Consider the following 15128-nt stretch of genomic DNA (forward strand, 5'->3'; position numbering starts at 1 on the left):
AAGAAACTAGACATAAATCTACTAAGACCTATTATTGTTTTATCGATTTCATGAAGGCCTTCGTTTCAATATCTACACATTTACTTTTCAATGGAGTAAAAGACATTAATATCTCGTAATCATGTAGTAATGTCATTACAAGGCCTTATGAAACCATTTGTTTGGGTATGTGTTGTATTATTTGCAAAATTAGCCCCATGTAATGTACGTTCCATAGGGGAAAAGGTAGGGTTGCAATAAAGGCTTGGGGCAAGGGGACTCAAGAAATTTTTTTGGGTTGTTTTTAGTCTATTTGGCGTTTTCCGTACCATTCTAATGTAATTCCAATTAATGAATCTAATCCAAGTTAATGAATTAAGGTTTTTGATGTTGTTGGATCTTATATATTGAGTTTTAAATGGTGAGGAAAATACAAAGAGAGTAAGATGTGCAACTATAAACATTTGTTGATTGTCTTGATTAAGGGTTTCCAAGGAAAATATTTGAGTATTATGTGTGATTTCTATTGTTTAGTTTTATATTGCTTTACTATAAAAGTATAAAACATAGGCCATTGTTGGTTGATTTAAATATACAATGACTTCTTTAACTCTTTTCAAAATACTATAGAGGTTAAGAAATGTGTCCCCGATTCCCCTATTTTATTAAAGATTTATATTAATGAGCGTAATTAGTTTCTACGAGGGATGACACATGATAATAATGGGTGAATTTTACACCATGTACTAATTTATTCATGCAATAATTTATTTGGTTATTTTTTAGATGATATGGCCATAATTTCCTTCTCTCCAAGGTTCTTTAATGATGACTTAACTCATTGACTTATTTTTATGACATTGTTAGTTAATGGTTAATCTTTATGAAACTAATGTTATGGTTTTTAATGCAACAAAACATAATTCTCCTTTTGAGGGGAATTATTTGAGACCACCACAACCTATACTTATATGTGCATTCAATTTTTAGGGCCTCCTACCAATTTTTAGATTGGATTCTCAAATGCAACTATGTAAGGAATATGATTCCTTACCTATTTTGAATAAGTAGTTCTTCCAACTTTATTCTTAAGACAACTCATCATATATGACACTCTTTAACTCCCTTGTTAATCCCATCGTACTTTATGGATTGATGATTTGGGTTCCTTGCTTGCATGAGGCTAACTAGATACATATACCACCATTGTCCCATGAATGATCATATCTGAGCTTACAATTCCATTGGTCATTATAGACATTGAGTTTGGGGATCACCCACTCCAACTAGAGAGCTTTTGTATATTTACCTCTTACTTGCATAAGCTTCAAACTCTTGGGGATTCAACATATAGACGAGAGAGGTGCCCCCAACTAGTTTTTGGCTCTTATGAGGAGATTGCGTTAACATCCTATTTAGGGTACATGTTGAGGAAAAATGATAATGGCATTTCAAGGTATCTACATTAAGTTTAATGTATGTGTGTGTGTGTGTTTCCATTTTCCCTCCCTATAGGTACTCTTTGAATCACCCCCCATCACTATCAACTTCCTAAAGGAAAAACTCAATAGTCTAGTTAGGGATAAAGTGATAATATCTATAGAGGGTTAATTTAGACCTGGAACTTCCTCCCTCAACTGATTAGTGCCAAATCATCCTTCTTTGTTGAAATCGATGTAAGAATATGATATCGCACTATTGATTGATGATAATAACTTCAATATTAATCTCATGGCCTAAGATTTCCATTGAGATTGCTCATAATACAAGCACACTAGCATAGGATTGAGATTGACCATTGTATTTCTTCTCATGATAATATTTTCTAAGTTATGTACACTCCAAGAATTTGAGAGCAATTAAATTTAGCTTTCAATGCCTCACCTAGTGTGAGACTTGAGGAAAATATTATTGCCACTTCAAGGATGCTAAAGAGCCTATGTGGTTTCTTTGTTAATCTCACTAAATATGTTTGACACTCCTCCTTTGGGATTTGCCAATCTCATATGTCATATCCAAATGGGATCCTCTAAGTCAATCCATTTGATTACGTCCTTCTTTTGGCATATCTTCGTTGGTGGTTTGAAAATGTCATTTAGACTTTTTGATGAATGGTGGATGCACTACAAAGAGAGCAATGCGATGCATTACTTTTTGTTGATTTCTGGTACCATCAGATGTGCTCTAAGCCTCAAAATTTTTAGAGATACTTGGACACATGTATTCCACAATACCCAGAAATCGTTTTTGGAAATTCCACACAGAATAAATTTTATTTAAAATATTTTTTTTATTATTTTTAATGGGTGCCTAAGTCTAAACTTAGGAAAGTAAAATAATTAAAGGGTATTAATCTAACTGTGGGTGAAACTTCTAGAAGAAGACAAGGATCAAGCCAAAATGACCTGAGCCATTGATTAGGATCTAATATGGGTTGTTGGTTCTCAACAGAAAGATTATAAGAGGAGGCTTGAGGGGCATTTAGAAAATACATTGAGTTGAGATCAGAAGATCGAATTTATGAAACACAACAATTGTCGGGAGAGAAATTCGAAGTGATCTTTCGCAATAAGGGGCAAGGATATTTCTGGTTGGAGATTTCTCCTAATCCAGGAATATTCATCATAGAAGACAGAGAGAGATCCAGTAGAGGCAATGTATATCCATAGAGGTTGACGCAAGGCCACGTAGAAGCCCAGAAGGAATCCATAAATTTGTTGGAAAATCAATTTTTAGAGCCAGAAGTCGGGGTGTGAGACTAGGAGGGCAAAATTCGAAGTCTCATAAGCAAATCAATCAGCTGGGAGGCGTGACACAGACTCCAGTAGCTGTGACGCAGGGCCTACACAGTGATTGCGTAGAGACTGCGTAGAGGCAGCTAGGGGTTGGCCATTTAGTGGCTGGATCAACCAGGATCTCCAGTGATAGTGTGAGATAATCTCACTCATCTCTCTGTCAGTAATATTCTCTATACTGGATAGCTAGCAGGGCATCCAAAGATTGTATTAAAAAAAACTACTACGTAATAATAAAACCCTCAACTGTTGCACCGATTTTCCCGCATTAGGGTTTTCTAGGGACCTTTGTCCAAAAATAACTGTGTAGATGCGTGTGATGTTAATTTCTCTCCTGTGTTGTATTTAGTTTCCACAGTTTTATTTTGGTGTAGGCTATAGTGTATGTATTTCAATATTTTCCGTAGAAAACTGCAAGTAACTTGTTCAATTAATTTAACAAGTAGGTGAAATATAACCAGTTTGTTGCAGTAGAAATCAGGTAATCAATTTTTCACATGGTATAACAGCATAGATCATGAGCAGAAGAGATCAAAAGTAGAAAGGAAGAGGAGTTCGAAATTACTGTAGAGGTAGCAATTCGAAACCCCAAACGCAACACAGTTCATGGGCCAAGGAAGTCGAAGTTTTGAGGAGAATTCGATTTCTTTCAGTGAGTCGATAGAGAAATTCGATCTCCAGTTTGAAACTTTCCAGAGGCATAAAGGGAGCAATGTGTTTTCCTTGCAGAGCAGATCTTCAGCTGGGACAGATATTTTACAATAGTTGCTGGCAGAATAGTGTTAGTGGGAGAGAGAGAGACTTGAGGGAATTTCTTCCTTAGACAATTCCTAGCTAGGGAATTTGAATTCTTATTTGTTGAGTAGCATCAAGGGGTAGCAGATCTACTGACTCCAGCAGGGAGAGCGTAGACTAGCCTAGCAGCAATGCAGAGAAGAGAGGAGGTCATTCAACTTTTTTGATTGGCAGCGATGGCAGATAGTGGATTGCAAGATCAGGATTGGTTGGATGGTGCATCCAACTATGTGATCTAGAAGGCGAGGATGTCATGCCTTCTGGATGGATATTTTCTCAAGATCTACGTCGATAGTGTGGTAGTTGAGCCTACGGATCCAGATCCGCTCAAGAAGTATAAGGGAAAGATGGCAAAGGCTAATGGGATGATCCTCAACAGAGTGAAGGATCATGTAGTATGTCACATATAAGGTAAAGGGACTGCCAAGGAGATGTGGGATGCCTTGTCCATGCTATATCAAGGATTTTCTGAGCGTCGGAAGATGTACTTGGAGCAAAAGATGAGATCCAAACAGATGCAGAAGGGGGAACACAACTATCCATTCATTGCAAAGATTTAGGAGACCCTAGATGAGTTGGAAGTTGTGGAGTCAACACCTCAGCCTATTGAGATGGTGAGGCGGGCCCTGATTTCATTCTCAGAAGAATGACAACTATTTGTCCAGAGTATCCTGGGTAGAGAGAGGTTGTCAGATTGGGAAAGAATGTGGGCCGCTCTTCAACAGGAAGAGATGAGGAGAGACTTAATCAAGTGAAAACTTGATAGTAGCAGCAGTAGCAGTGGGTCGAAGTCCAAGGAGGTGGATGAGAATGCAACCCTCACATCTAAGGGGCAGCATGAGTAGCGAAAGAAGAAGAAATATATATCGAAGATTAAGAGCTTCTGGTGTGGAGAACTTGGTCACTACGCTACACAGTGCCCTCTCATGAAGAAGGACAAGGACGAGAAGCATGATCTGAATGCTGCATCCACACAAATCGAGGACGAGGATTTTTCCATGATCACCCAAAGGTGGGGTGATATAGAACTGTAGTTCGAAAGAACTGCGGATGGGTAGGATCCTTGAGGATTCCACCTCTTGGATCATTACCTTGCTACGGAAGCCTAGATCAGTAGTAGAAGGATGGACCAGATCAACTGATGCAGAGGAATGTCAGAGTGACAGTTGCAGTGGCTAGGAGCACTAGAGACTGAACAATGTAGAGCTAGAGTTGGTAGCAGTGTAGTTGGAACAGAGAAGAGTTAGTAGCAACGCAGAGGCTTTAGAGGGTCAGCGTAGAGACTAGCAGCAGTTAGAACTCCAATAATGGGATGCATCATGTTGATTACCAGTTCAATAATTTTTGGATGTTTTTCCGTCGCTAATACAGTAGCAATAACAATTGGAGAAGGTTGCAGTACAGATGCAGTGTTGGCAGTGGCAGGGTCAACAACAGTACAAATGCAACATTTGCACAATAGTTGATGGGCAGTGATGTCAGACATCAAAAATGTAGAGGGAGATGTTACAGAGAAGGGTGATGCTTCAGCATGTTGCATTACTATAGCACATTCCTCGCTAAGAGGGAGTGTTGATTTCTAGTAGCATAAGATGTGATCTAAGACTCAAAATTTGTAGAGAGGCTTGGACACATGTATTCTGCAATAACTAGAAATCGTTTTGAGAAATTTGACATGGAATCAATTTTATTAAAATAATTAATTATTTTTAATGGGTGACTAAGTCTAAACTTAGGAAATTAAAATAATTAAAGGGTATTAATCTAACTTTGGGTGAAACTTCTAGAAGAATACGAGGATCAAGACAAAATGATTTGAGCCATTGATTAAGATATAATTTGGGTCATTGGTTCTCAATAGAAAGATTATAAGAGGAGGCTTTAGGGGCAATTGGAAAAAACATCGAGTTGAGATCAGAAGATCGAATTTCTGAAGCACATCAGTTGCCGGGAGAGAAATTTGAAGTGATCTTTTGTAGTGAGGGGCAGGGATAGTTCTGGTTGGAGATTTCTCCCGATCTGGGAATACTCATCAGAGAAGGCAGAGAGAGATCCAGCAAAGGCAGTGTAGAGCCATAGAGGATGACGCAAGGCCACGCAAAATCCCAGAGGGAATCTGTAGATTTGCTGGAGAATCGATTTTTAGAGCCAGAAGATAGGGTGTGAGACCGGGAGGGAAGAAGTCGAATTCTCAGAAGCAAATTGATCAGTTGGGAGGAGTGACGCAGACCCGAGTCGCTGTGACACAGGGCCTATGCAGTGATTGCGTAGAGAATGCACAAAGGTAGTCAGGGGTTGTACATTCAGTGGTTGGATCAGTCAAGGTGTACAATGATAGTATGAGGTAATCTTACTCATCTCTCTGTTAGTACTATTATCTGTGCTGGATAGCCAACAAGGAAACCAGAGATTGTATTCACAAAAAACAATTGCATAATAATAAAACCCCCAGCTGCTGCACCGGTTTTCCCGCATTGGGTTTTTTCTGGGACATTCGTCCAAAAATCACTATGAAGATGTGTGTGATAGTTAATTTCTCTCCTGTGTTGTATTTAGTTTCCGCAGATTTATTTTGGTGTATGCTGCAGTGTATGTATTTCAGTATTTGCCATAGAAAACTTCAAGTAACTTGTTCAATTAATTTAACAAGTAGGTGAAATATAATCAGTTTGCTGCAGTAGAAATTGGGTAACCGATTTTTCACACTTTTCTCCCTACTATGATCTCAACCAACATCCTTAGAATTAACCGTCAATTGACAACTTCTCCCACACATACTAGATTTATACCACTTCACCATAGTCCTCTTATTAACCTTTTAGTTTCCTTGGTGTTTTGTCTACCTCAATATGAGGGGAGAAAATAACATTAGAGGAAATATGGTATGAAATTGGGCCTCCAAAGGAAATTATAAAATGATAAGCTATGTATTCAACATCACATTGCCATGCAAGATAGGTTACTCTAGAATTATGAGGTTAGAGTTAAAGATATAACATGCGTCCATCAATATCACATCACACATAACCTTCTCATTGTAATCTCCAATATTAGAACTTATTATTAAAGATTGCTTCAAATCGATGACTGTATTCCTTTTACAATGAAGAAACATAATAACCAATGGGATTTCGCATGCATTTTCAAGTCTAACTTTACAACAATCTTTGTAGAAAGCGAATACTTTGTATTACCTCCATCTATAATAAATTTGCAATGCTTACCTCTTATTTTGCACTTGGTTTGGAAGTTATTCTTCTTTGCTTGAGTTCCTTCTCAAATTGCTTATCTTGTTGCAACAATATTCTTGACAACATCAAGTTATTTCCTAGTTCATATTGCACTTCAAATAAGCAGTGTTCAACTTTATTTCTTCCACTACTTAAGGTCTCTCAACATTTGTAGGTCCAATGCCCTTATGCTTGGCACTTGAAACAAGTATCATTAGATTTTTTCCTCGACCTCAACCTCTTCGAAAGGCTCTTCCTCATTCACTATTGTTTCCTCCTTGAGCATTTTTGTCATCAACATCTTCATTCTTCGTCTCATTTTGGCTTACCCCTTTCAATGTTTTAGCTTATCCTCCCTCTCAAAGTTGGTTGTCTCCTTGCTAACTTTTCCTTGACCCTTAATGCACACTAATATGCCTTAGTGACTAATTGGAATTTCATTATTAATCTTGTCTTTAATGGAATACCTCAACCAATTCACATATCTAGCAACCAAATTGAAACTCTCCTTGAGTTTGCTTGACCTTATAAATGATCTATAAAATTATTCCATATATTCTTTCACTAGCATCTCCCTCTATTTTAAATTTTGTGATGTATGTAACAAATTCTATTCAAAAGTAGAGGGGAAAAATTTATTTGTTGATCTAACTACAAATCATCCCGCCATGGAGAAGCATGTACTTTCAACTTCGTGCATGCAAATATCACTCTTATAGGGTCTTCTATTCCATCCAAAATAAATGAGTTCTCCATCTCACCTATCCATTCATTTGACTTCTCTAAATTTAGTTTTTTTGAATACACCAATGTATCCATTTTAGGTTTTCCTTCCAAACTCGAAATAATTCTTATTGTCCCATCTCCAACGTTTTGAACTCCTTCCACTATCACTTATGCTTCTTCTATTACTTCACCCTTGTTCTCTTAATTTATATAGTCTAATGTAGTTATTGTTCTCCTCCTTTTAGAAGCTTCCATGCCATCTAACCTTTATGTTATGGTTCTCAACATCTTCATAATATCTTCATTAGTTTTACCTATCTTTCCCCAATTCACATTTATTCCTACACATGTTATATTCGTCTCTCTTTTGTATGACTCACTTTTGTAAAAATGGATAGGATCTACATAGTCCTAGTGCTAGCGCTACCTTTCTTGCTCGACAACACTACCCAATGACCTCCATCAGTGTTGTTCTCGCTGCATGTTGATTTTGCTTTGAAACCACTAATGAGAATGTGATGTTGGGCCTACAAGGCAATCTATAAAAGAGAAGCAAACTATATCCTCATTGAAACATGGTAAACAACAAGAAGGTCACAATTGTGATATTAGGTGCCATAAGGACTTTAAACTTAAAAATTTAGGTCCTACACACACAATATAACAAACACATGTTTCATTTGATATCAATGTCATCCAAAGTATTCAATGCATTAACAAACCATTATATTTCAACACACAAGTTATCAAGAATATCAACGACACAAGATATCAAGAATATCCACAATGCAATATATTCAATTAATGGTGTTCATGAGTCTTGTTAATGTCACTTGACATGGTTATTAGCCTTGTCCTTTATTGCAACCAAAACATTTTTACATTATTAACTTGTTAGTTTTGTTCCTCAATTCACATGCTCTACAAGTATGATAATGATTATCATAAATCAATAAAGGTCCATGCCCTATACTCTGCAACATAAGCACACTAGTGAGGAACCGATGCTCCTCTTAACCCAACAAACTTACTTAAAACCATACTTTTAAACTTGCTTCTCCTTGCACATCATTGTAATAACAATGTTATACTGTCTACATAGTTGATGATTCAATCTTTGTTCCCAAAAACTTCATTCAAGTCCTCTACCCATTATCAAGCTCCCTCTAAATACCTCTAACATCTCTATGGTATCTGTTATCACCAAAATAGGACCCTGATAGGCTGCTGATCAAACTATCTCAGTGTAATATCATGTTGGAAATATCATGTTGATGAATAGATTTTGGGAATGAATAGACTTCAGGCTCCCACTGTAAAACTTCCATAAAAAATTTGGACAACTTACATGGTTTTTCAATTATTGTATCAGTCATGGTCAAGTCATGGTCAAGTCATTTTTATGTTTTAGAGTCTAAGTCATAGGGTTAGAGTCTCATGTCCATTTTCAAATAAAGTTTGACAGCCTCATTCCATGTCCTAGAAGCCTCACCATGTGTTTAGAAGTCATATCTCACATAATTTTGGAGAAATTTTGAAAATAGCTACGAATCCACGTTTTCGTAGTGTAGACAGTGTAAAAATCCTGTTTTGCGCTACGAAATCAGTGTTTTCGTAGCGCGCTACAAAACCCCTGAAGCAGCCTGTTTTAGCAGAAAAACTGTTTTTACTAGTTAACTTCCAGAAGCTTTCCTGAGCATCTGAGAACTCAATTTTGCAAACTGAAAGAGGATTTTCTTCCTAACATGCTGAAATACAAAAACCTCTTTCAGTTTCTTCAAATCCATTCTGAGGTGGGAGGAATTTATGGTTAAACTTGCGCTACGAAACTGCTGAAAGTCAAGCTTGGTCTTCTGGTTTTAGCAGTCTTTTTCAAGATCAGTTTCTGGTCACATGCAAAGGTATTTTGGAATTTGGAAAGAGGTTTATCTTCATCAACTCTCCAGCTACAATAACCTATCTCACTTTCTTCATAAGTGTTTTCAGTTGGAAGATAATAAGCTTTAATTGAGACCCTAATTTCAGAAAATGGATTTTTCCTATTTGACACGTGTTTTTCAAGGACAGATTCTGGACAGCTGGAGAATTATTTTAAAAAACCAAGAGAGGTTTTTGTTCTAGACATCATGGACTACAAAAAAATCCTTCAGTTTCGAAAAATGTATCATGGATGAGGAGATAAAGGCTCTTTCCCACGTGCCAATTTTCAAGGATCTAAACCTAAAAATAGGGAAACATGTTCCCTAATTTTTAGGGTTTGTCATCCACAGTTGGGTGACCACGTGGGAGGCTTCATCAAATTTGACTTCATGAGGTTGTAGCTGTCAAAGAATGCATTTAAATGTTTAGATAAGGTTGTTGTAATCATAATAAGGAGTTACACTCCTAGTTGTATTAGGTCTCTAGGACTGCTAGTTAGCTGTCAAATGCATTTAAAGGTTTGTTTTATGGTTAGAATAGGTGTCACTGATGGCAAATTCGAATTCTCTTGATGAGGGATAATGGAATCCTAATTGTAAATGCTATATATAGAGCAAGAGGTCGAATTAGCAAGGGGTTGGAGACTTTTTGGCTCAGCTGCTGCTCTATGTGCACACTGTGTATATTTTTAACCTAATGCAGATTTCTACTTAGACAACTCAAGATTCATGAAGAGTTCTTGTATTTTCTTGTTATGATGGCATCTTCCAATACTTACATTGCAGTGGTGTTTACTTATGATACTCAGAACTCATCAATGATGCTCTTACTTCCTTCATAGATAAACTAACTATGTTTCACTGTTTTGTATTTTCATTTCTGCACTTGAACTCTATAATGCCTTGACTTCCATGCTAGGTAGAATGTTTTGGCTTCACTACTCAGGATTCGAAGAGAGTTTTTTAATGTCATATTGTCTCATGGCTTTCCTTTTTCTCTTATTTGCAGTGGTATGAATACATGTTACTTAGAACTCATCAATCATGCTCTAACTTCCTTCATGTATTTATAAACTGTGTTTCCTTGCATTGTATCTTTGTTTTGTTGATGCATAAAAACTCTCTATGCCCTGACTTCATGTTAAGCTGATCTTGCTGTGGTACTGAAATATACTTTGACTCCATTGCCCAATGGTAGCTAGCCTTCATCTTTCAACCTATAAACATATACAATTACAAACCATAGAGTTAGCCATCTATTCATATCTTTAATCTAAATCATTAACCCATTGAGAGAGCCCTCTCAGACTGAGGAGGCCAAGCCTTAGCTAAAAGATTGGTTTAAAATAGTTACACTGAGATAGTTTGATCAACAGCCTATCAAGGTCCTATTTTGGTGATAACAGTATCACCAAGCTACTATGAGTTATCTCCAATGAAAACAATTATTCTTTTTTAAGCCTTAAACTTTCTTAAAATTCATGCTATCACCAAACTACTAGACTACTATAAGTTATCTCCCAAAGAATTATTACTCTTTTTAGTTATCTCCAAAAGAAACAATTACTCTTTTTATATGAGTTATCTCTCACAAAAAAAAATAAAAAAAAAAATTACTCTTTTTATTGGCCTTAACCTTTCTTAAAAAAATTCATTAATATGACCCTATCCATTGGGTTCACCAATTGCTAATTACCACATGAAATATTACTAACGGTTAAAACAAACCAAAATAAAAATACACTGATATGGAAACATTGTTAGATGATGTAAGCTTGCTAACCACTCAAACATGCAATTGTGTGCACTTACTCCTAAACTACAATAACCTAAAGTCTAAGTTACATTTAAAATCAATTTTGCCAATCTTCAAAATTTCACATTATTTATAAAAGTTCATATATTATTACATATAAAACTACTATAACGTCATTCACATGTCCATGTAGCAAGGCTTGCATCCCATTAACATAATGGTGATTGCTTGCTACACAGAACCTCTTGGAATAATTCCAGACTTGTAACAATAGCATTTTTTTCACAATGTGTCACAATGACATATCTGCAATTGCCTCCATTTGGTCATTTCAAATTCAAACTCACCCATGTCAAAATCAATTCCATTTTTGGAGTGCAAAACCAATCAATCCACTCAAACATCAGCAGCAATGGCTGCGCTCGTCTCTTGCAACTCTGCACAAACCCCCACTCACTCAAATCAGTCCATGCCCACATGGTCATAACAGGACATGATCAGGATGTATTTTTAGGTGCCAAACTCGTCAGCTTGTATGCTAAGCTTGACAGTCTAGAGAATGCACGCTCTGTATTTGACAAAATATACAATCGAGATGCGTTTTTATGGAATGTGATTATTAAAGCATATGGCCAAAGTGGGCTCTGGGATAAATCTCTTGCAAGCTATCACCAAATGCAAGAGGACGGTATACAACCAGACAATTTCACGTTTCCCCTTGTACTCAAGGCATGTGCAAGCCTATCAGCTCTGGAAAAGGGCAAGGAGATTCATTATCAGATTAACCAAATTGGGTTCGGGGACAATATCATTATTAGAACTACACTGATTGACATGTACGCAAAATGTGGGAGTTTAGAGGATGCACGCCAAGTGTTTAACAAAATGTCTGAAAGAGATGTATTCTCCTGGAGTGCAATGATTGCAGGGTATGCGCAGAATGGGAATGCTAATGAGGCCTTGTTGCTCTCTAATCAAATGCAGCTTGAAGGCGTATTGCCTGATTCAGTTGTTATGGTTAGTCTACTGCAGGCGTGTGGTGATTTGGGAGCTCGACAACAGGGAATGTGGGTTCATGGTTGTCTGATTAGACGTGGATTTGAGTCCGACGTTTCTGCAGGGAATTCGCTTGTTGCGATGTATGCCAAATGCGGAAATGTGCGTGATGCACGGCGAGTGTTCGAGGCTATGCCTGAGAAAAATGTGATCTCGTGGACTGCAATGATTGCTGGATATGCACAGAATGGACTGGGACCTGATGCCTTGGCACTTTTTGATGAGATGAAGTTTGTAGGTGTGAATCCTAATTCAGTTACAATGGTGAACTTGCTGTCGGTTTGTGCTGATTTGGGAGCTGTGCACCAAGGCAAGGTGATTCATAATTATGTTATTGGGCATGGGTTTGAGTCTAATGAGTATGTAGCTAATGGCCTCATGGACATGTATGCAAAATGTGGGAGTCCAAAAGATGCACAGCTTGTGTTTAACAGAATGCCTCAAAGGAGTGTTGTGTCATGGAATACAATCATTTCTGGTTATGCCCAAAATGGATATTTCAGCGAGGCCTTGGCTTTGTTTCATCAAATGCAACTTGCAGGCATGTTACCTGATTCGGTCACTATTGTAAGCGTGCTGTCAGCATGTGCCCATGTAGAAGATCTGCAACAGGGCAAGTGGATTCATGACTACATAATGCAGTGTGGGTTTGATTCAAATGTCTTTGTGAGTAATTCTCTTATAGACATGTATGCTAAATGTAAGAAAATAGATATTGCACGTCATATTTTTGATGGAATGCATAGGAGAGATGTGGTCTCATGGAATGCAATGATTACTGGATATGTGCAAAATGCACATGCCAACGAAGCTTTGGAACTTTTTAATCAAATGCAACTAACAGATGTGAAACCTGACTCCGAAACAATGGTAAGTGTACTCTCGGCATGTGCCCAATCTGGAGCTTTGCAACAAGGCGAGCGGATACATAATTATGTGATTAAAAATGGCTTTGAGTGGGATGTTTTTGTTGAGACAGGCCTTGTAGACATGTATGCCAAATGTGGAAATGTGGACATTGCTAGGCATTTATTTGATCAAATGCCTAAAAGAACTGTGGTTGCATATAGCGCGATGATTGCAGGGTACGGAATGCATGGGTATGGTGAGGATGCTCTTACACTTTTTTCTCAGATGCAACAGACAGGCATGAAGCCAAATGGGATCACCTTCATTTCTGTTTTATCTGCATGTAGTCATTCAGGGTTAGTGGACGATGGCTGGCGGTATTTTAATTGCATGAGTAAAGATTATGGGATTGCGCCAATGTTGGAACACTATGCATGCGTGGTTGATCTTCTTGGTCGTGCTGGATGCCTGGATGAGGCACAAGATTTCATTAAAAATATGCCAGTACATCCTAACGCTGCGGTGTGGGGTGCTTTACTCGCTGCTTGCAGAATTCACTGCAATATCGAGCTAGCAGAATGTGCGGCAGAAATCCTTTTTGATTTAGAACCCAACAATGCTGGATATTATGTTCTATTGTCAAATACATATGCTGCAGCTGGAAGGTGGGATGAAGTAGCAAAGGTGAGAACGAAGATGAAAAACATGGGATTGAGAAAGACAGCGGGATGCAGTTTGATTGAGATCAATAGTAGGCTTCATTCATTCATTGCAGGAGACAATTCACATCCCCAGTTCAAACAAATCTATGTAATGTTGGAAATTTTGTCCGGCCAAATGAAGGATGCAGGATATGTACCAAACACAAACTTTGTGATGCATGACGTGGAATGATTGATGAGGCGGCTTATGGGATTTTGAGCCTGTATATCTATATTGGCAGACCAATTGACATGCCAGAGCAGTGGGACAACTTATGTAGCCTGCAAGTTGTAAAGTTGTGTTCAAGAGTCCATGCAGACCTCCCAAGCCATGGTGAGAATTTGGGTGTGTGCTTAATAAGCATGGTCTTATTATATTTTGAACATTGACTTTCGCAAGCTCAAACTTACAAATAAAAGACCTATGGTTAAAGTAAACAATTGGAAACTTGGAGCCTTTCTCTACGTGAATGAGTCTTCTGGGTTTCCAATTATACTCGCCTTTTGGTTCATTTCACTGAAAATCTCTAACCAATATTTGTCCCCATCTGGCCAAATCTTTTCTCTGGAGAAATCTTTACTTATGCCCTATGTAACAGGACACTTCCAAGCAGGACCTGTGTCCTGTATCCTACGTGTCACACACTGATACATAAGGACACATGTAGCATGTGTCCTATTCACAGGACACCTGCCAAACGTGTGTCCAATACATAGCCCTCACCGTCTCCCTCGTAAAAGATGCCTGCACCCCATAAAAATACGTTTTCCCTTTCATTTGAGCTCATTTCACTCAACAGGTTGGAGGTGTCAAACATTTTGCAGTACATCTGAAGTTTATTGTGTAGTGGTAGAAGGGATTCCAAATGCTGTGCAAGTGGATTTCTCTACCAATATTCAAATTTTTTCCTACAACAGTCCATTGTCTTTCTCATTTCACAGAAATCATGTTCCAGTCATCAAAGGCGGCTAGAAAAAGTTAAAGGAAAGGGGAGAATGCCCCCACTGATGTTGTCCCCCTCCATTTTTTTCAGGGTCTGCTACTGCTCCATCTGCTAGAAGTGAGGCTGTAATACTAATTTCGAATGCTGAAAAAAACAATGTTTTAGCAAGACAACGGGCTAAAGAGCAAAAGTTGTATGATTGAATTTGCATCATGATTATGTAAAATTCTAAATGTTTTTAGTTTCTAAATTCTAAAAAAAATTGAATCTCTAACCATATTTCATTTTTTATGTGAAATTTACTAATTTGTCGTATTTTTTAATAAATATGACAAATTTGTGGGTGAGTGTAACGTGTCTTCTGTGTCATCTTTTGGG

The 15128-nt window shown here is 37.7% G+C and overlaps 1 pseudogene; it reads left to right on the plus strand.

The window, feature by feature from the left end:
- Positions 1 to 11389: 11389 nt before the first annotated feature.
- Positions 11390 to 14811, plus strand: LOC149224929 (pentatricopeptide repeat-containing protein At1g11290, chloroplastic pseudogene; annotated as a pseudogene).
- The last annotated feature ends 317 nt before the right edge of the window (positions 14812 to 15128 follow it).

The sequence above is a fragment of the Pinus tabuliformis genome, chromosome Q, assembly GCF_031772625.1.
Source record: "Pinus tabuliformis cultivar Carrire ecotype Pingquan chromosome Q, CPIR1, whole genome shotgun sequence".
NCBI lineage: Eukaryota > Viridiplantae > Streptophyta > Pinopsida > Pinales > Pinaceae > Pinus > Pinus tabuliformis.